Source organism: Danio rerio, chromosome 14 (assembly GCF_052040795.2).
Source record: "Danio rerio strain M-AB ecotype USA chromosome 14, GRCz13ab, whole genome shotgun sequence".
Taxonomy (NCBI): domain Eukaryota; kingdom Metazoa; phylum Chordata; class Actinopteri; order Cypriniformes; family Danionidae; genus Danio; species Danio rerio.
Window position 1 is genome coordinate 3,825,447 of NC_141034.1, and position 21,207 is coordinate 3,846,653.

The window sequence follows — 21,207 nt, forward strand, 5'->3', positions numbered from 1 at the left end:
CTGAAGAATGTTGGAAAGCTGTTAACATTGACAGGGTTGGGAGTAACCACAGCTGGTAGTGTCTTTTTTGCCCTGTTGCCAACTATTTTCAACGAAAAGACGCTAAGCTCCTGAAAAGCATACAGCTCTTGAGAAGAGTAGGGAATGTGCAGTATGGACACACGAGAGTCAATAAAAATGTCCAGTAACACAAAAAAAAAAGTCGCTAGATTTGTCGCTAGTCACTTTTTAAAAAATTTGTCGGTGGGGAGGTCTGAAAAGTCGCTAAATCTATAGACAAAGTCGATAAGTTGGCAACACTGCTTTTGTGTTTAACAACAAAAAGAAACTCAAAAAAGAACATAAAGAGTGAAGGATGACTAAATAATCATATAGTTTTCTGGGTGTACTATCCTCTTACACTTTGGCTTAGGTTTGCAGCATTTTTCCAAACTGATGAGAACGGCAGAAACGTGGGCCGTTCATGAGCCTTTAATGCGTTAACTAATGCAACCTTACTCTATAGTCTTGCCAAAATATTTATTGATGTTCTGCTTTGTTTCTAAAAGGTATAAACAACTCAAGACTTTATTAAAGTTCTTTTGGCAAACCTAAATCTCAGCCACAATGTTTAAAGAAAAAGATCATAATAACCACACACACTAAATCACTCCTGCACTGCAGAAAATAGCTCTGCACAAACTCAAAGCACTAGAAAAAAAGGTCAAAAAACACCAACATGAGGCTTTGCTGTCACTTCCGAAATGAACAGTGTAAGTTTTTCTGCCATTTCATCGAAACCTCACATCTATCTACAGTAGTAGCCCTTTCACTTTGTTCCTCCAACACTGTGCCGTTTCTTTCATGGTTATCCTTGCTTAGTCTGGATTTCCACCTAAAACCACAAGAGACCAGAGGATATTTTTTCTCTCTCACTCGACTTTGGTCAACATTAGAAACACTTACAGCTGAAGTCACAATTGTTACCCCTCTTGTGATTTTTTTTCTTTTTCTTTTTCAAATACTCTTGCATGTAGAATGAAGTCGTAATCGTTGCTCAGGTGTGATTTTTCCCCCCAGATTTCAATAGATATACATTTTTGGGTCTCTACTAAGACTGTGTTTGGCATCATTGTCCCATTTATCACTGAAATAAAATTTTACTAAAATATAAAATATTATGTGTAATAACAATGGAATGACAGAAAGGGAAAGTTTTGAAATACGAAAATGTATTTAATACTTTCTTTAAAAAAGTTTTTTTTTTGGTAATGGGAGCTTTGATATGTCTCTTGTATGGAGAATAAACTGTTTAGCATTGCTCAGGTGTAATTTTTTCACCATATTTTAACAGAATCTAGAAATCTTGATGGTTCTTTGGGTCTCGTCTATGAAATCTGAGCTTTAGTTCTTATTTTCTATTCAGGTTTAGGTCAGGTCATTGGCTAGGCCACTGTAACAGCCAAACAACTTTCAACTGCTTTCAGAAAAGAAAATAAAGCTGCGTTTGGTATCATTGTCCCATTGATCACTAAAATAAAAGTTAACTAAAATATAATATGGTGATTACTGATATAAATGTTAACTAAAACAATATTAAAAACAAGAAGCTTTAGTTAAATATGTAGCAGCCACTGCTGTCTTCATTTAAAATAATAAAAAAAAATTAAACGAAATGAAGTTAAAATAATAAATATTATATAGAAATTACATACTAATATGACAAAATACACAACAGAAATACAATTAAATGTAAATTTATAATTAAAAACTGATTAAAATTAAAATATACAAATAAAATGTTAGAATCCAAAATGATATTACAATTAATTAACATTTAATAAATAATAAAAAATAAAGTAACAGTTTCATCTTTTCTCTGATAGTTCTGGTGTCACATAAAAACAGCCAAAAGCTGTAATAAAATAAAATAAAATAAAATAAAATAAAATAAAACAAAATAAAATAAAATAAATAAAATATTATTTTGATTATTTGAGAATTTGTTTGATCAAAAATGATAAATTCTGAGCAGAGTCTAAAGTGTTGTCTCATAATCACACTAATTCTGTCAAAATCATTGAGAGGCCAGGTTTATTTTGGCGCTGTATGAATGTGTGTTTCTCTGACAGCGTGTCTGAGGTTTCAGGCTGTGGGTCTGTAAAAGCATCTGTGTATGAATAAGCGTATGAATAAGTGCACTAAGCGACTGTGTGTGCTTCAGATGTGGGAGGCTGCATCTATCACATTAAGCGCTCTCTCCACTCAACTCATTAAGGATGAATTGTTATGGAAAAAAAGCATTTAGAAACATCCCACATTAAACAGGCGACTCCAGGAGTTAAAGTTCACCTCCGTTTTCTCTGGGTTTCTCGTAATTCTCCAAAGCGCAGCACAATTTTGACTTTATAGTGGTGTTTATATGTTTTCGGCAGACTGCGAGTGACTGGGAGCCAGAGAGATGTCACCGGAGAATGCCAGAAAGTTCCGCTCCGGATGCCGAGGAACTGGAAAAACTGCAGCCTGAAGCTATTGGTCACATCTGGAGATTGAGAGTCTTGAGGAGCACACAGCCGCTGAAGACATTACCAGCAGAACTACAACACCACAGCTCACAGCCGCAGTAGCTCAGTGTGTTTATGACTGCCCGGACTGAACTTGCTGTATTAAATGTAAACACTGAAACTGCTATGCAACTGTTTGGAATGGAGTTGAAGAAGACGGGTTGAACAACATATTTTCTGGAGCAGTTGAGGAGAACAGAAAGTGTTCAGTGGCACAGAAAGAGGCATCTCTATCTCTCTGTCCATCCATTAATCTATCAGTTGGTCCAATCATCCCTCTCTTTAACTCTTCATCTGCCCATCCGCTTGGCTATCTTTAATCTTTCTCTTCATCCATCCATCAATGTGTGCATCTGTCTCCAACTGTTCACCTGTCCATCCATCTTTCCAACTTTTCACTTATCAATCCATCTTTATGTCTTCACCTGTCCATCCATCTATTTTTCCAACTCTTCATCAATCCATCCACCTATCAATCTACCTAATGCTTCATCCATCAATCCATCCACCTTTCTAACTCTTCATCCATCCATCCATCCATCCAACCACCCATCTATCCATTCATCCATCCATCCATCCATTATCCACATTTCTAACTCTTCATCCATCCATCCATCTTTTTAACGATCCATGCATCCATCCATCCATCTATCCATTCATTTTTCTTACTCTTCATCCATCCATCATTCACATTTCTAACTCTTCATCTATCCATCCATCCATCCATCCATCCAGCCAGCCTTCCACCCACCCACACACCTTTTTAACTCTTCATCCATTCATGCATCAATCTATCTATCTTTCTTACTCTTCATCCATCCATCCATCCACCTTTCTAACTCTCCAATGATCTATCCATCTAGCTATCCATTCACTTTTTAAACTCTTCCTTCATCCATCCATCCATCCATCCAACCATCCAGCTATCCATTCATCTTTCAAACTCTTCCTCTAGCCATCATTTCTTACTCTCCATCCATCCATCCATCCATCTTTTTAACTCTCCATCCATCCATACATCCACCTTTATAACTCTCTATCTATCCATCCATCCATCCATCCATCCATCCATCTTTTTAACTCTTCCTCTATCCAGCCTCCTTTCTAACTCCACTTCTTTAACATCCACTTCTCTAACTCTTCATCCATCCATCCATCCATCCATCCATCCATCCATCCATCCATCCATCCATCCACCCATCCAGCCTTTCATCTGTCCATCAATCTGTCAATCCATCATTTTTTCAAACTTTTCATCTGTCTATACATTTATCTTTCTAACTCTTCATCCATCCATCCATCCGTCCATCCATCCATCCATCCATCCATCCATCCATTCATCCACCTTTCAAACTATTTCTCCATCCATTCTATCTATCTTTTATCAGTCCATCCATCATTCTAACTATTCATCCATCCACCCATCTATCTAACTTTTCCTCTCAGTCAATCTTTCACTCCACCTTTCTAACACTTCATCCATCCACCTATCCAGCTTTTCACCTGTCCATCAATCCATCCATCCATCCATCCATCCATCCATCCATCCATCCATCCATCCATCCATCCATCTATCTATCTATCTATCTATCTATCTATCTATCTATCTATCTATCTATCTATCTATCTATCTATCTATCTATCTATCTATCTATCTATCTATCAACTACCTACCTACCTATCCATCCATCCATCTTTCTTACTCTTCCTCCATCTATCCATCTTTTTTACTCTCCCTTAAATGCTAAATGCTGCTAAACACTCTTGCTAAATGTTTGAAACAATTAAAGGGTGAGTAAATGATGACAGAATTATCATTTTCGGGTGAACTATCCCTTTAAAAAACTTGACTTAGGAGTGTAGCAGCTTGGTCTGTTTGTGAGTGGATTGATGAATCCGCACCGTAGTTCCAGGAGTAAACAGAGCCTCTGTGCTCTACATGTGTGTAGATGTGATTTTTGTGTTTGTGTCATGGTCTAGCAGTTGATAAAAGTTCAACTTACTTAAAAATACCCTGTTCAGAACACCAACTGATAGTATAAACACAGAGAAGCTCGTCTTAGTAAACACCGCTGATAAACAATGACACGACAAGCCAAACCAGAATGACTCTGAACAAAAATGCAGTCAAAAACATCAACTCATCAACCCAAACCCCATCCTGTCTAACCAAGCCGTCTAACAACCCCACATCAGACACACGCAGAGAGAAACCCGCAGCTTTAAACCATTACAGCTCAAACAAGGACTCTAGCAGAGCCACAGAGGAGAAGAAGGAGAAGAAGAAGAAGGAGAGGAAACGAAGGATGAGGAAGTGGCTGTAGCATTCCTGCGGTGATGGAGAGATGATGAGTGTAAGACCAGAAACACACACAAACACTCTCCGTGTTTGATTTTCTTTTTTATATGCACGATTGTGCCGTCGAACTGTTGCATAAACGCCATATCGCACGAGTAGCAGTGCGATATGACTGTATATTAGCACTGGTGGGAGGCGTGCTTTGCGTACCTTAGCGTCCCACCAGTGCTGATATACAGCCATATCGCACTGCTACAGTTCTCATGGCCACCAGCCAATCAGATTCAAGAACCAGTTCTCATGGCCACCAGCCAATCAGATTCAAGAACCAGACAGAAGTGTTGTATATATACATATATACTTATTTTAAAATCCATTTTATAAATTTGAATGAAATGTCTATTAATTCATTTATTTACTAAAACTTTCAATATTTACCATGGTAAAACAGTGTAAAAATAGCTAATTTTAGCTTTATTCCCTTGTTAACTGTCCAAAAAACTGGTCATTATTACTGAACCATGTTCTAAGACCTACTGCTTTACAGTAGTAAATGTCCAGAAAAATCCTATCCATGCAAAGCTAAACTCCGTACTACCTGAGCGTCATTGTTTTTTGACTGGAGCAGAAGTGTTTCATCTGTCAGCGGTGTAAAGTAATTCCCTCATCGACTCGAGTGTGTGTTTAATTTGCTGCATCCTGCGGTTAATGACCGCTAAGATTACAGCAGCAGAAATAACGATGACCAACGACTACTACAAGAATGCAGAAAGAGAGACAGATGAGGCCGTCTTCATCAATCTAAATAAGCCTCAGTTCTGTCTGTCTCTCTGCACTCAGTCCAGCACAAACACAGACACATGGAGACAGTGTCGGGTTCAGCCGGCTTAGCGCACCAAAGAAAATATTATTAGACCTATATTAGAAGACTAGCTCTCTTCAGGACACTGTGTGTGTGTGTATTGGCAAGTATGTATGAGTGTTTGTTGATATTTAGCTGCAAAGTAAAGTGTTGATGTGTCCATGTCCACCTCTGCTGATTTTTTTTTTACTTACAGTGTTTATTTTGCTAGCTCTCATTATTTTTCTTAAGCTTAATAATTAATATGTGCAAGTTAATTCACTAGAACACACACTGCTCTTATACTTAATTTATGCGCAAAGGAAAGCCCCGCCCCCTAATCAATATTCTGTTTTAGTTGGAAATATATTAACACCCTGAAATAAAAATCTCATCAACTTCCAGGTTCACGATGACTCTTATTCATTAATTTTCCATCAGCTTAGTCCCTTATTTATCAGGGGTCGCCACAGCGGAATGAACCGTCAACTTATCCAGCATATGTTTTAAGCAGCGCCCATCTGGCTGCAACCCAGTACTGGGAAACACCCATACACTCTCATATTCACATTAACATACTACGGCCAATTTAGTTTATTCAATTCACCTAGAGGAAACCCACACCAACATAGGGAGACCATGCAAACTCCACACAGACCATCAACATTTTTTTAAAACATATGAAACCATGTTTTTACCATGGCAAAAGTTGATCCAGTCCACAAGCTTATTAATTAGTGCCTTTACTAACTTTAAGTAAACAAATAAATGTAAAAAAATATGAAAATAAGTATTAGTAGTTTATGTTTTTAATTTCACTTAAACAATCCTGTCAATTTTAAAGAGTACAAATATACAGAGCCAAATAAATATTGATAAACCAATAAATAAATCGCAAACCAATAAATAACATTAAAAACAAACTGAATAAAATGTTTTATAAACATTTTGTAAAAATAGACTAAAACAAATTGATTTTTAGATTATTAAACAATTCACACAGAATTTACAAATACAAATAAATGACTGCAAAATAAATAAAAACATAAATAAATAAATGCATTTTTATATGTAATAAAATAAATCTCTTGTATTTTTTAATAAACTTTTATATGATATTATATGATATGATATTATATGATATTATATTATATTATATTATATTATATTATATTATATTATATTATATTATATTATATTATATTATATTATATTATATTCATTTTCTTTTCGGCTTAGTCCCTTTATTAATCTGGGATCACCAAATCAGAATGAACCGCCAAATTATCCAGCACATGTTTTACGCAGCAGATACGCTTCCAGCTGCAAACCATTTCTGGGAAACATCCATACACACTCATTCACACATACACTATAAGGACAATTTAGAGTACCCAATTCACCTGTATCGCTTGTCTTTGTACTGTGGGGGAAAGCGGAGCATCCGGAGAAAACCCACGTGAACGTAGGGAGAACATGCAAACTCCACACAGAAACGCCAACTGCCCCAGCCGAGACTCAAACCAGTGACCTTCTTTCTGTGAGGCGACAGCACTAAATACTGTGCCACTGTGATCAAATGAATGACAAAAAAAAAACAGATTTTTTTACTGCATGATTGTTTTAAATTTAAGACTTTGGGCTGGATGTCATATTTCTTAAGTTGTTGATAAAAATGTAAAAACCATCTACTACAAAGACAATCTGTGCAGTAAAAACATAAATAAGGGTTCTCCCTTAAAGTTGAAGTCTATATGATTTGCCCTCCTTTTTGTCCTTTTTCAAATATTTCTATATCGGCTGGAATAAAAGCAGTTTTTTTATGTGTTTAAAAACATTTTAAGCTCAATATTATTATCCCCTTTAAGCTATTTTGTTTTCGATTGTCTACAGAACAAACCACTGTTATACATTGACTTGCCTAATTACACTAGTTAAGGCTTTAAATGTCACTATAAGCTGAATACTGGTATCCTGAAAAATGTCTAGTCAAATATCATGTGCGGTCATCATCAAAGATAAAATAAATCAGTTATTAGAAATGAGTTATTAAAACTATGATTAGAAATGTGTTGAAGAAATCCTCTTTCCATTTTACAGAAATTGAGGAAAATATATACAGGGGGTCAAATAATTCAGACCTCAACTGTATTTATACTTAATTTAATAAGAAATTAAATCAAATCAAAAGATCACAAACAGTTAATGATAAACTTGATTGTGATTATTATTTTTGTGAGTGATAAACAAGGTATCGTATTGCACATTTTGCATTTATATTTCCACCCGAGATGGGTTGCAGCTGGAAGGGCATCTGCTGAGTAAAATATGCAGGATAAGTTGGCGGTTCATTCCGCTGTGGCGACCCCAGAGTAATAATAGGACTAAGTCGAAAAGAAAATGAATGAATGAATTTCCATCAGCCATATGTAGAAGTCAGAGTGTGCTGTGCTTCATCGGCACAGACATTAATCTTAAGCGCAGGACTATTATTGTAAATATTTCTCTGGGTCTGGTCTGTAGATCAAACAGATGTTCAACAGCTGATGCTGCGACACCGAAACAAAAAATGATTCATTGGATTTACCAAAGCTGGCTTAGTGGTTAGCACTGTCGCCTCACAGCAAGAAGGTTGCTGATTCGAGTCTCGGATGGACCAGTTGGCATTTCTGTGTGGAGTTTGCATGTTCTCCCCGTGTTGGCGTGAGTTTCCTCCGGGTGCTCCGGTTTCCCCCACAGTCCAAACACATGCGCTCTAGGAGAATTGAATAAACTAAATAGTCCGTAGTGTGTGTGTGTGTGTGTGTGTGTGTGAATGAGTGTGTATGAATGTTTTCCAGTATTGGGTTGCAGCCAGAATGGCTTTCTGTGTAAAACATATGCTAGATAAGTTAGTGGTTCATTCCGCTGTGGTGACCCCTGATGAATAAGGACCAAGTTGAAGGAAAATGAATGAATGAATTTAACAAAAGTTTTTAAGGTAAGTGGTTGCAAGCTATTTATATGGGCTGAATTTAAACAAACAGTGTTGAACATTACTAAATTTAACTTGTTTGTTTGATTTCAGCCCGTATAAATCATTTGCAACCACTCACCCTAAAACAGTTGAGTAAATCCAATGAATCATGTTTTTCAGTGTAACGCTGTGGTGCAGAACCTTCATGGCACGGCGTCCTCTAAAAGTCCCGTTACTCATGTGCTTCATTGTTGTGCGTGTGGTAAGGAGTTTCTGTGCTGTTCTTCAGGAACGCTCTGTTATTAGTCAGGCGTGTGAGTAAGACGTGAGTGTGTGCTGGATCTGTGATAGAGGGACGGACCGAGCACTGCGTCACCAGCTGTTTCCTGACCCCCTCATCTGGTTCGCATACCAGTCCCGGGAAAAATCTGCTCCCCATTAGCAGCGGATGAGCGGAGCTCGCGAACAGGGTCCGGCTGAGACCCCTGAGAGCCCACGGGAATCACCAAACACACAGCGTTTGGTTTCTTAAAGCTGTCTTGAGCTTTTCAATTAACTTCTTCATTGATTATATACAGTTGAAGTCAGAATTATTCTCCCCCTGATTATTTTTTCCCAAAATTTCTGTTTACCAGAGAGATTTTGTTTCAACACATTTCTAATCATAATAGTTTTAATAACTCATTTCTAATAACTATTATTTTATCTTTGCCATGATGACAGCACATAATATTAGACTACATATTTTTCAAAATACTAGTATTCAGCTTAAAGTGACATTTAAAGTCTTAACTAGGGTAATTAGGGTAATTAGGCAAGCCATTGTATAACAGTGGTTTGTTCTGTAGACAATCATAAACAGTATTGTTTGAGGTGACTAATAATATTGACCTTAAAATAGATTTTAAAAAATTATAATAAAATCATGAATATAAACAACCAGATTCTGGAATTCTCTCAGCCTTTAAATGCTGTTTTACGACACAAACACACACACTACTACTAGAGAAAAGCCAGCGAGAGTTTCAATGACAGCAGAAAAGCTCAAACAAAATCACTCTGTATCTCTATAAAAATATTGCGCATTTCTGAATGTCCCTCGCACTGGTGAGTGGGGTTGACAAACCACCTGTCGAAACACTCTTTTCTCCAATTCCACCACTTAAACTTTACCTTACAAGCACTCAGTGAGGTTTACCAGTAAATTTACTACAAATCCTGTTGCACTGCTTACTTATTCAACCTTAAAATATCTCTTCTGCACAATATTATTCTGTTTTGCATAAATTGCTTGTATAGTTTGTCTTATTTATAAATAAGTATTTATAGTATATGCATAGTTAGATTACCAGTCTGGTATGTTAGTTATTTAGATTTAATAGATTATATAGATTCTGGAATTTTCTCAGCCTTTAAATGTTGTGTTTTACGACACAAACACAACTACTAGAGAAAAGGCAGCGAGAGTTTCAATGACAGCAGAAGAGCTCAAACAAACCACCACAACAGCACGTTACAATGCCTCACAAGAAAACACACATCTGTAAAGCCTCTCCAGTGTTGACGAGAGTGTTAAAGGTGTTCAAACACTGACTGTAAGGCGCAGATCTGTTTGCTCTCGGCACATTCTCGGTCAAATGCAACACGTTTAACACACAAATAAACAGCAGAGATCGATGCTTCACCAACAAAAGCTGAACAAAAAATGCTTCAAATTCTTTAAGATGGGATAAATCTTTCTTTAAAAAAAACTAAACATCGCAGGCAACATCTGGATGAAATAAACAGTACACAGCCAAACTGAATACACCCACATTAAAGATTACATTTGAACGATTTCTCATTAAATATAGACAATAAATGTACATACAGTCACTCTGTATCTCTATAAAAACATTGCGCATTTCTGAATGTCCCTCACACTGGTGAGTGGGTTTGACAAACCACCTGTGGAAACACTCTTTTCTCCAATTCCACCACTTAAACTCTACCTTACAAGCACTCAATTAGGTTTACATGTGAATTTACCGCAAATCATGTCGCACTGCTTACTTTTTCAACCTTACACTATCTCTTCTGCACAATATTATTCTGTTTTGCATTAAGTGCTTGTATAGTTTGTCTTAGATTACGTGTATAGTTAAGTATCTAAAGTATATGTATAGTTTGTACAGTTAGATTACCAGTCTGGTTTGTTAGTTATTTAGATTTAATGGATTATATAGATTCTGGAATTCTTTAAATGTTGTGTTTTACGACACAAACACAACTACTAGAGAAAAGGCAGCGAGAGTTTCAATGACAGCAGAAGAGCTCAAACAAACCACCACAACAGCACGTTACAATGCCTCACAAGAAAACACACATCTGTAAAGCCTCTGCAGTGAAGACGAGAGTGTTAAAAGTGTTTAAACAGACTGTAAGGCGCAGATCTGTTTGCTCTCGGCACATTCTCGGTCAAATGCAACACGTTTAACACACAAATAAACAGCAGAGATCGATGCTAAACAAACAAAAGCAGAACAAAAAGGCTTCAAATTCTTTAAGATGGGATAAATCTTTCTTTAAAAAAAACTAAACATCTGAGCTAACATCTGGATGAAATACACATTACACAGCCAAAATGAATACTCCCCTAGTAAAAATTATATACCCTCCTTTACTCAGTGAATTTAGACAATAAATGTACATACAATCACTCTGTATCTCTATAAAAACATTGTGCATTTCTCAGTGTCACAACAAACAAACCACCTGTAGAAACACTATTTTCTCCATTATCACCACTTAAACTCTATCTTACAAGAACTCAATAAGGTTTACCTGTGAATTTACCACAGTCATGTCACACTACTTACTTTTTCAACCTTAAAATATCTCTTTTGCACAATATTATTTCTGTTTTACATAAGATACGTGTATTGTTTGTATAGTATTTAAAGTATATATATTCCCCGAGATGGGTTGCGGCTGGAAGGGCATCCGCCATGTAAAAACTTGCTGGATAAATTGGCGGTTCACTCTGCTGTGGCGACCCCGGATTAATAAAGGGACTAAGTTTATATATAAACAGATGAAGTCAGAATTATTAGCCCCCTTTAATTTTTTTCTTTTGTAAATATTTCCCAAATGATGTTTAACAGAGCAAGGAAATTTACACAGTATGTCTGATAATATTTTTTCTTCCGGAGAAAGTCCTATTTGTTTTATTTCGGCTAGATTAAAAGAAGTTTTAAATTTTTTATGAACCATTTTAAGGTCAAAATTATTAGCCTCTTTAAGCTATTTTTTCCCTAAAGTCTACAGAACAAACCATCGTTATACAATAACTTGCCTAATTACCCTAGTTAACCTAATTAACCTAGTTAAGCCTTTAAATGTCACTTTAAGCTGTATAAAAGGGTCTTAAAAAACACACATACTGTACTACTCTAAAGCATCCTATAAACCAGGGGTGTCCACACTCAGTCCTAAAGGGCCAATGTCCTGGACAGTTTAGCTCCAACCCTAATCAAACACACCCGAACCAGCTAACCAAGCTCTTACTAGGTATACTAGAAACTTTCAGGCAGGTTTGTTGAAGCAAGTTGGAGCTAAAGTCAGCAGGACAGGACCGACTTTGGACACCCCTGCTATAGACCATTTCAATGTGGTCATGTCATTGGTCCATGAACATTTCATAACTGTTCCAAGAGGAAATTCAATCATAACATAATGTTAAAACAGCTATCATAACATTAGTTGCCAATATGTGGCTCTTTTTGGACTCTCGGAAGCTGAATTAAAAATGTACAAAAGGAAATACGTTGGGACCATTGTGTTTGTTTACACCCATGAAAATGGTCTATATACAGTTAAAAGATAGATGTGTGAGGGGTGAACTCAAATATGCTGAACACTGTACAAACACCCAAAGAGTTACGACAAGTTCAATCTAACTCCTCTAAATTTCACATCATTGCTTTTACTGTTTAATCCTGGAACTCGTTCACTGAGAAAATAAACTAAAAGCATCATGGAGTAAAACTCTCGGTTCAAAAACTGAAGGAGAGTAAAGTCCCATCTCTTACCTTTACGTTGGATTTAAAGCATGTCTAGGAAAAGCCTCTTCTTGCTAACTTCTCTCCTCGTCTGCGTCTCTGTACGTGTGAGCAACAGTGTCCAATTCTCTGGCGTTTAGTAGTGGTCTCTCGTACAGCTGCGAGAGGGAGGGATGGAGCTAAAGCTGCAGTCTCCGGGGTCCCAGACGGAGAGGAGGCTGGCCAGCAGATCTGTTTGTTTAGTCAAATGACCACAGCAGGGTTCACTCACTCGCTAGTAAACCCAACATCCCTGCCTGCAAAGGTATAGCACAGACTAAAGCTTAAAGGGATAGTTCACCAAAACAATTTACTCACTATTTACTCTCCCTCATTTGATTTTCTGTATTGTGTTGAAGACTAAAGAAGATACTTTGAAGAATGCTAAAAACCGGTAACCATTGACTTTTACCGTTGAAAAAAACAAATACTATGGAAGTCAATGGTTACAGGTTTCCAACATTTTTCAAACTATATTCTTTTGTGTTTAGCAGAAGAAACTTATAGGAAAACAAAATGCTTTGGAAGTCAATGGTTACAGGTTTCCAACATTTTTCAAACTATCTTCTTCTGTGTTTAGCAGAAGAAACTTATAGGAAAACAAAATGCTTTGGAAGTCAATGGTTACAGGTTTGCAACATTTTTCAAACTATCTTCTTTTGTGTTTAGCAGAAGAAACTTATAAGAAAATAAAATGCTTTGGAAGTCAATGGTTACAGGTTTGCAACATTTTTCAAACTATCTTCTTTTGTTTTTAGCAGAAGAAACTTATAGGAAAACAAAATGCTTTGGAAGTCAATGGTTACAGGTTTGCAACATTTTTCAAACTACCTTCTTTTGTTTATAGCAGGTTGGAAATGAGTAAAGGTTTGAAATGAGTAAAGTTTCACTAGTTAGTTCACAAAAATAAACATTTACTCATTATTTTCTAATCCTCAAATGATTATAAACTTTTATGATTTTCTCTCTTTTGTTGAAGAATGCTGAAAACCGGTAACCAATGACTTCCATTGTTGAAAAAAAATAGTATGGAAGTTAATAGTTACAGGTTTCCAACATTTTTCAAACTATCTTCTTTTGTGTTTATAGCAGGTTTGGAATGAGTAAAGGTTTTAGATGACAAAAGTTTCACTAGTTAGTTCACCCAAAAATGAACATTTACTCATTATTTTCTCACCCTCAAGTGGCTATAAAGCTTTATAAGTTTCTTTTGAACACAAAAGAAGATATTTTGAAGAATGTTAAAACTCACTCGCTAGTAAAAACAACATCCCTACCCGCAAAGTATATCACAGACTAAACTTTTAAGGGATAGTTCATCCCAAAATGAAAAAAACAACAACTCACTATTCACTCAGCCTCAGGTGGCTTTTTGATTTTCTTTAGTGTGTTGCAAGTAGATATTTTTAGCAATGATGATAACCGGTCACCATTGACTTCTACTGTAGGAAAACCAAATACTTTTGAAGCCAATGGTTACAGGTTTGCAACATTTTTCAAAATATCTTCTTTTGTGTTTAGCAGAAGAAACTTATAGGAAAACAAAATGCTGTGGAAGTCAAAGGTTACAGGTTTGCAACATTTTTCAAACTATCCTCTTTTGTTAATAGCAGGTTTGAAATGAGTAAAGATTTGAAATGAGTAAAGTTTCACTAGTTAGTTCACAAAGATGAACATTTACTCATTATTTTCTCACCCTCAAATGATTATAAACTTTCATAATTTTCTTTCTTTTGTAGAAGAATGCTGAAAACCGGTTACCATTGACATCCATAGTTGGAAAACCAATTACTGTGAAAGCCAATAGTTACAGGTTTCCAACATTTTTCAAAATATCTTCTTTTGTGTTTATTGCAGGTTTGAAATGTGTAAAGGTTTGAAAAGAGATAAGCTTCACTAGTTAGCTCACCCAGAAATGAACATTTACTCACTATTTTCTCACCCTCAAGTGGTTATAAAGCTTTTTAAGTTTCTTTCTTCTGTTGAACACCAAGGAAGATATTTTGAAAAATGCTGAAAACTCACTCACTAGTAACACCAACATCCGTAACTGCAAAAGTATAGCACAGGCTAAACCTTAAAGGGATAGTTCACCCTAAAATGAAAATGTACTCCCCATTTACTCATCCATTACTCAAGTGAATTTTAGATTTTTCTTTGTGTTGAATAGTGAAGTAGATATTTTGAAGAATGATCAAAACCGGTAACCGTTGACCTCTAAAGTAGGAAAAAAACAAGTACTATGAAAGTCAAATTGACATCATAAGACTTTTCATTTTAGTATGCTGATGTATTAAAAACTGAAACTGAATATTGAGTAGGGGGCGGGGCTTTCTTTTGCACAACATTCCCTCACAGCAAACTAACGGTAAGAGGGGTGGGGCTAAAAATATTATGGCTTAAGCGTCAAACTGACATCATTAGACTTATTTGAGTGTGTTGATGCGTGTCAAACTGAAACTGAATATTGAGTAGGGGGCGGTGCTTTCTTTTGTGCAACACTCCTTCATAGCAAGCTAATTGTAAGAGGGGCATGGCTAAGAATATTGTGGCTTAAGCATCAGACTGACATCATCACTTTACATTTCAGTATGTTGATGTATTTCAAACTGAAACTGAATATTGAGTGGGGGGATGAGCTTTCTCTTGCACATCATTTCCTCATAGCAAACTATTTGAAAGAGGGGCGTGGCTAAGAATATTGTGCATCAAGCATCAAACTGCTATCATCAGACTTATTTTAGTATGTTGATGTATTTCAAACTGAAACTGTATATTGAGTATGGGGCGGGGCTTTCTTTTGAACAACATTCCATCACAGCAAACTAACGGTAAGATGGGCGTGGCTGAGAATATTGTGGCTTAAGCGTCAAACTGACATCATCAGACTTTACATTTCAGTATGATGATGGTTCAAACTAAAACAGAATATTGAGTAGGGGGCGGAGCTTTGTTTTTGTCCACTATTCCCTCATAGCAAACTAATGGTAAGATGGGCGTGGCTAAGAATTTTGTGGCTTAAGCGTCAAACTGACATCATCAGACCTTTCATTTCAGTATGTTGATGTATTTCAAACTAAAACTAAATATTGAGTAGGGGGCGGAGCTTTGTTTTTGTGCACTATTCCCTCATAGCAAACTAATGGTAAGATGGGCGTGGCTAAGAATATTGTGGCTTTAGCATCAAACTGACATCATCAGACTTTTCATTTCAGTAAGTTGTTGCGTTTCAAACTAAAACTGAATATTGAGTAGGGGGCGGAGCTTTGTTTTTGTGCACCATTCCCTCATAGCAAACTAATGGTAAGATGGGCGTGGCTAAGAATATTGTGGCTTAAGCGTCAAACTGACATCATCAGACCTTTCATTTTAGTATGTTGTTGCGTTTCAAACTAAAACTAAATATTGAGTAGGGGGCGGAGCTTTGTTTTTGTGCACCATTCCCTCAAAGCAAACTAACAGTAAGAGGGGTGTGGCTAGGAATATTGTGACTGAACCACCAAACTGACATCATCAGTGAAGGACCACCCCTCCAAACGCAGAAGCAAATGCTCAGAATTTGATGAATTTGATACTTAAACTACCTTTTTGCAGTGGATAAACTTAAATTAATAGTTTACCTAAAGAATAACAATGTGTGCTAGCAAAATAAACATTGCAAATTTTAATTACACAGACTAAGTGTAAAAAAAATATATATGTTGACACTTGATTAACTAATTAAAATGAGTCAAAGTAGCACGTTCTAAAAGTTGTGTTGTCATTTTTTTGTGTATCAGTTTCATTAAAAGAATCAGAAGGAAATAACCACCCTGCAAGCATTGACATTTTCCTGAAAACAACATATCAGTACCGTGTGCAGATCCGTCGTCCAGGGGTGTTTTGGTGGACCTGAAGAAACACAAAACAACATGAAATCCCGGCCAGAACTCCTCAGCAACAGTCGCCTGTTTCTGTATTCGCTGAAAACACGAGCCGCAGGGAAATGAGATGGATTTTGGCAGCCCTCACAATGAAAGTGCCCATGCAGCTGAAGAGGAGAAAAGAAGAAGAAGAAACAAAAACGAGGAGAGAAAGTTCTTTTCAGCGCTAAACGAGCTCTCTGTGCAGACGGCGTTCGCTGCCAAACTGGGGAAAAATGGAAAATGCAATGGAATAAAGTGCGGTCTGGGGTGAAGGGAAGGTGTGTCAATAATAGCGGCGCAGGGTGCTGAGAGCTCACGCATACACTTAAACACAAAGTATGAGGGTCTGTTTTCAATCCCGGCTTTTCTGCTCTCTCTCTCTTTTTCCAGGCAGCAAGCAGAGTGCCTTGCAAATTCATAACAACGTCCAACAGCTGAGTAAGACCTTTCTCTTTATTACAGGGAGAGAGAGAGAGAGAGAGAGAGAGAGAGAGAGAGGTTGTTGGCATTCGCCTTGTAATTGTGCGAGTGAACACAAAACGTCCAGATCAACAGAGACTCATTAGAGGCCTTGAACAGACACATACAGGAGCCACAACAACAGGCTACACACTCTAAAATAGTGCAGGAATAAAAAGTTCTGTGCCAAAGAATTACAATGCTGGCTTGTCACAAGCAGTTTGTTATTGTACATTCCTTTCCTTGGTTTAGGCTTTTTTTCTGCTCATGATGTCGAAATGAAAATATCGAATTAGTATTAGTGCTGGGAAAGAAATAATCGTGATTAATCACATCCACAATACAAGTTTGTTTTGACATATTTAAGTGTGTGCACTGGGAATATATACAGTTGAAGTCAGAATTATTTGCCCCCTTTTGATTTTTTTCTTCTTTTTTAAATATTTCCCAAATGATTTTTAACAGAGCAAGGAAATTTTCACAGTATGTCTGATAATATTTTTTCTTCTGGAAAAAGTCTAATTTGTTTTACTTCGGCTAGAATAAAAACAGTTATTAATTTTTTTTAAAAAACATTTTTGGGACAAAATTATTAGCCTCTTTAAGCTATTTTTTGTTTTGATAGTCTACAGAAGAAACCATCATTATACAATAACTTGACTAATTACCCTAACCTGCGTAGTTCACCTAATTAACCTAGTTAAGCCTTTAAATGTCACTTTAAGCTGCATAGAAGTCTTGAAAAATATCCAGTAAAATATTATTTACTGTCATCATGGCAAAGATAAAATAAATCAGGTATTAGAAATAAGTTTTTAAAACGATTATGCTTAGAAATGTGCTGAAACAATCTTCCCTCCATTAAACAGAAATTGGGGAAAAAAATAAACAGGGGCGCAAATAATTCAGGGGGGCTAATAATTCTGACTTCAACTGTATGTATATATTTTTACTGCAATTTTAGAAGACAGAACATACAAGGACAATAACAACATTATATTAACATCCAATCAAGTACAATATAAGAAGAAATAAAAAAAATATAAAAAAATAACAATTTTTCAAAAAGCAAAATTTAAGGCTTTAAATTATTAACAGTTCTTTTTGCTTTGGTATTTTTTGTTTCTTTTATCTTGCAAAGGTAATGACTTATTTCTATTTTAAAGTGAGTTAAATTAGTTTTTTTCACAGCCCATTTACATTTATGAATAACAAATGTTTTATATATAATGAGCAAATTAACAATATGCCAAATTTTAAAGTCAACTGTATTCTCATAAAAAATAAAACATCTTTTTCTTTGAATTCCAATGCAATATTCGTACTCTGCTTAACAAAAAAGAAAAGATCACACCAAAACAATTGTGTATAAATACAATCATAAAATAAATGAACAATACTTTCCTCTTTATTGTTATTTGACATCAATATCTTTACAAAATCTTGCAATTACCTGTTTTACAGGATAAATACGATGAACAATTTTAAATGACACCTCTCTAATTTTATTCGTTATACAAAAACGTCTTTAAGTCTTAAAAGTCTCGTTCCAATTAACATCTTGAAATTGTGATCTCCAATACCCAATAGCTGAAGGAACATTGACAATCTGGCAAATCATTCTAAGATAATTATTATACTTTTTTTTTACTTTTATATCTATACCTTCCAACTTAAGACTAAAATCTAAATTTGTGTCTTGAACTATATCATTTACTAAGAATTTCTTAAGTTCAGAGGGAATACCATTAATTACCATCATATACTCTTGAACAGGTATGTGTACTGGGAATATTCATCATGTATATATAAATACACACATGCAAACATATTTTTGAGATTTGGGAATTTGAGAAACTGTTTAATTATATTTTGATACATATATATATATATATATATATATATATATATATATATATATATATATATATATATATATATATATATATATATATATATATATATATAAATTGTATGTAACAGTATTTTGTATAATTTATTAAATGACATTTATTTTGTCAAAACAAACTTTTATTTTGCATGCAAATAATCTTTTTTAAATATTTTTTTTCTACATAATTACTAATATTAATACATTTATTATTATCGGCATTATTAGTTTACTTTATTATTATTGATATCACGGTTGCTGTCATCACCAAATTCATATATGCTATTATGATAAATTACACATACATATACACACTCATTCACACACATACACTACAAACAATTTAGCTTACCCAATTCGCCTGTACCGCATGTCTTTGGGCTTGTGGGGGAAACCGGAGCACCCGGAGGAAACCCACGCCAACAAGGGTAGAACATGCAAACTCCACACACACACACTGCAAAATATAAAGTTTGTTATTTTAAAAATGTTGTCGCTCCTAAATGCACTTGGGGTGAATAACTATTGAGTGAATTTTGATTTTTGGGTAACTATCCCTTTAACTCCTTGAATGCTGTTGTCTTGGGGTTTGAACATCTGCTTTTCCTTTTAGTTTCCTGTGTTGCTCGTCTTCACATCTGGATGAGAAATATCCAGTGTCACTGTCCCAAATCCTCTGTCTGACGTCCCACAGCCAAATCCAGATTTACTCTCAGCTGCTCATTCCTGATTCTGGCTTAAAGCTGGGTTTCCATTTCAGTAAATCAAGAGTGAAGTAAACTACATTTGCATCGCTTGACAAAGAGGGTATTATCAGCAATATGAACTAAGAACTTTTTATATTGAAGAACTCGTTGGGTAGCCTTACTAACCGCTAGCCTATTGTCGCGGTTTTATTTTATGAAGTAAAAAAATAAGATCGAAAAATTGTCTGGATTTAATAGAGGTAAAGCTAGTTTTATATTCGGATATTCAGACTTTCTCCTTACCCTGCTGAAAAATCCAGCTTAAACCAGCCTAGGCTGGTTTTAGCTGGTCGACCAGGGTGGTTTTAGAGGGGTTATGGCCACTTCCAGGCTGGTTGGCTGGTTTTAGCTGGTCGACCGGGCTGGTTTTAGAGGGGTTTTGGCCACTTCCAGGCTGGTTTCCAGCCTGGTCTTAGCTGGTCAGGCGGGAAGATGACCAGCTAAAACCAGCTTGACCAGCCTAGCCAAGCTAGAAGTCCAGCCAAAACCAGCTATATCCAGCTTAAACCAGGCTGGTCAAGCTGGTTTTAGTTGGATTTAGCTGGTCATTTTCCAGCCTGACCAGCTAAGACCAGGCTGGAAATGGCTGGAAACCAGCCTGGAAATGGCCAAAACCCCTCTAAAACCAGCCTGGTCGACCAGCTAAAACCAGCCAACCAGCCTAGGCTGGTTTAAGCTGGATTTTTATATAATTTCATTGTATTCTTTGCAAATTCTAAACTGGGAAATCATATTAGCAACCAATGACTATCAAAGTACAACCATGTTTACAGTCAATTGTGGATGTTGTTTTGAAGTCATACTTAAATGCTAATTCTGATTGAATATTCAAATTAGCGTGGTAAACAAAATGAACGAGTGTGCGAATATAAAACCAACTTCTATAGCTTACTGCACATAAACTATAATACATGACTAACGTTACTTCCCTAAACTGTTTTGTTCATTTACATACGTACGACGACCTGCACAACAAACTAGACCGAAGAAATGCCCTAGAGCTTCCTTTAATTTGGTATCAAAGTATGGAGGCCGATGATGATCAATTCAGTATAGCGTGGTTTGTCAGGCGACATAATAACACTGTTTATCTGTCTTCTGCTAAACACACAAAATGTGTTCCCCGTGTATTAGTGCACACTTAGCAAAAACACTATTTCACAAACACTTTTAGGAATCTATTGAAATCATTCATTCAAAGCGCGTTACAAATCCACAGCTCGTTTTACAGTAGGTTTGATATTCGCCGGACATTCGCGCACGCAATTTTAGGGATCATCTGCGAATTACATCGACAGAACCAAAACGCACAGCAGCGCAAAGCAGAAATAAATATTTCTAGAAGATTCCAGTAGGGTTAGAGGCCAGACTGATTTACTACAGGTAGCAAGGCTACTACAACTCTAAGCCTTCGGTATACAAAGCAGCATATGCAATATCTCTTGTCATAAGCGTACACATCAGCAAAGCACCTAAATGTAATTTTCT

The 21,207-nt window shown here is 36.1% G+C and overlaps 1 long non-coding RNA gene across 1 annotated transcript; it reads right to left on the bottom strand.

The window, feature by feature from the left end:
• Window positions 1-13,207: 13,207 nt before the first annotated feature.
• Window positions 13,208-16,008, bottom strand: LOC147840758 (uncharacterized). The gene is made up of 4 exons (XR_015507209.1): window positions 15,960-16,008; window positions 15,174-15,487; window positions 14,541-15,018; window positions 13,208-14,444 (listed from the first exon to the last, which is right to left on the bottom strand). It is a non-coding gene; the product is annotated as an uncharacterized LOC147840758 (long non-coding RNA).
• Window positions 16,009-21,207: the final 5,199 nt, after the last annotated feature.